Here is a 2,500-nt window from a genome sequence, read left to right as displayed (position 1 = left end):
TTTGGGGGGAGGGGGGGGTTGTTTTTGTTTCGTTTTTGTTTTTTCCTGCAGCAGTTGGTAAAACTGTCAGTATTTCAGTTTCCAATAGCACGTTCTGTAGCATTCTGTCCGCAATCAGATGAGGCATTGTGGCTGCTCCCTCCTCCCCCCCCCCCTGCCCTGTCTCCCCACCCAGCACCCCACCCCTCCCCACCCCACCCCCACCCCCCACCCCTCCTCTCAACGTCTGGCCAGCATGTTGGTATCCTGCTTTGGTCAGGGTGTCTGCTTTCTTTTTTTTCTTCCCCGGGATTAATCGTGCAAGACATAAGTCGATAGATGTGGGGGCCCGGCAGGGTTCGTGTTCTCCCTGAACAGATACGTATTGTACCGCACTAGATCGAATCACGTTAACTCTCTCCATACGAACGGCGAAAGAGACGACGTTAACAGCGTGTCAGCCCAATTACCATCATCAAAATATTGCAAGCAGAAGGCTCTTATACGGAAGAGGTGAATGCTGACAAAGAATACCCCAGTTCTGACGACGGAAGCTAAAGGTTGGGTCATTCAGACACGTACTGGACATCCGAAGGGTCTGTGTAGAGGAGAAGAGAGGACTGGCCGTACTGAGTGAGTTAACCCTCGCCTTCTTCCACTCCCCCCCCCACCCCCCACCCCACACACACACACACCCTCCAACTCCCAACCCTTTCCCTCCCTTTCTGCTCTTCCCCTCCCCTTTCTTTTCTTAATGGTTTCGCAGCGTCTACCTCCTTGATCCTGAATGCCTTGGGCCTGGGGACTGGTTGCGTAGGTGTTGTTGTTTGGTTTTTTTATAAATATAATTATATACTTTCAGCCATCGCCCAGAATAGTATCTCCTTTTCGGGGAAAGGGGGTGGTGTCAAAGTGTCTTGGAGAATGATAAAACTTCGTTAACTTTTTAAAACTTCCTTCTGCCAACTCATCATTTGAACAGATCTTATGCACCTGAGGTATCTCTTTTGTTGGTTCAAAACTTCTTTAAATCAGAGCGTCACGGTTATCTGTTTATCAAAGTTCAGAGCTTCCTTGAACACAGCATACACCGGGATACCTCTTTTGTTAGTTCAAAACTTCTTTAAATCAGAGCGTCACGGTTATCTGTTTATCAAAGTTCAGAGCTTCCTTGAACACAGCATACACCGGGATACCTTTCTGTCTAGTTCAAAGCTTTTTATTTTTAAATTATGAACATCATGATTATTTGTTTATTAAAGTTCTGAGCTCCTTTGAACATAGTTTCGTCTGAATCGATCTTGTGTGTATTATGAGTCTTGTTCAGAACGATACGTCTACCACAACACGGTGAAATGGATAAGTTGAGAAGCAATCGACTATGTACATGTACGTGTAAGCGGTTTTGGCAATAATTAGGTCTGACGTCTTTTTGAGTCTTGCTTTGTTCTGGAATTTCGGCCATTTCAAGAAGGCAAGACCTCAAAATTTTTAAAGAAATTTTCGTGACTGAGGGAGACTCATAGGAAACTCTTGTATTAAAGCCACAACTCGAAGTATTCGAAGAGACCTGATAATGAAAATATATACGTTTCAAAAACCAACAAGTGTCAGTTTTGACTGGGCAATAGTTCAAGCGTTTTCGATTAGTTTTGTGTTTCCACTTTCACACGGTCTTAGGGGAGTTGAACTTTTGGTGACAAATATTGTTTTTATAACGCGTGTTTAGAAAAAGATTAAGCACGAAAAGTGTGTGTCCAAGACACATTGATATGCACTTTTTTGTCTGATTCATTTGTCCAAAACTAAATGCCTTTGTGTGTGTGTGTGTGTCTGTGTTGTGTGTGTGTCTGTGTGTCTGTGTGTGTGTGTCTGTGTGTGTGTCCGTGTGTGTGTGTCTGTGTATTTCTCTGTATCTCTATGTGCCTGTGTGTGTATTTGTTTGTGTATGTCTGTCTGTGTCTTTGGCTTTCTGTATCTACGTGCATGTCTCTCTGTATATGTATGCCTGTATCTAACTGCATAATCTCAAACCAAACTCTGCAAACTTTCTCAGTATTAAAAAAAAAAAAATCTTAGACATCGCACATTATTCGGAAGTACCACACCCCCTCGTTTCCCCTAGGAAAGAAAGAAAGAAAGAAGAAAAAAAAACCACACAAACAAAATTAATATGTAACCGTAATATTTTTGCTGTTACATTCTGCGATGCCAAAATAAATATTGAAACTCTCATTCCGTTTCTTAAAGGGTGTTTGGCCAGCATGCAGCATACCAGATCAGAATGACTCTTTTTTTTCTTTTTTTCTTTTTTTTTTCTTTTTAAACGGGTCCTTCCTCCAAGTATTTCCTGTCTTTTCAAATTCCTCGTACTGCCATCCCGCTACTCCTCAATGTTGTTTTTGCTCTTTCAACAGCTAAAGTTTGTATGACGGCTACATCTCCATACAGGTCTCCCAATGTTTTTAGGTTACTTATTTCCCATTTTGATGATTTGGTTTTTTTTATTTATGGACCGGTG

At 42.2% G+C, this 2,500-nt stretch overlaps 1 protein-coding gene across 1 annotated transcript in view; it reads right to left on the bottom strand.

The window, feature by feature from the left end:
- LOC143281576 (uncharacterized) overlaps positions 1 to 2,500 on the bottom strand; it is a 473,846-nt gene that overhangs the window by 409,404 nt on the left and 61,942 nt on the right. The gene's annotated exons all lie outside the window — the stretch shown is intronic.

This window comes from Babylonia areolata, chromosome 4 (assembly GCF_041734735.1).
Source record: "Babylonia areolata isolate BAREFJ2019XMU chromosome 4, ASM4173473v1, whole genome shotgun sequence".
Taxonomy (NCBI): domain Eukaryota; kingdom Metazoa; phylum Mollusca; class Gastropoda; order Neogastropoda; family Buccinidae; genus Babylonia; species Babylonia areolata.
Note: the sequence above shows the minus strand (reverse complement) of the source record. Positions and strands in the feature narration are given on the sequence as shown.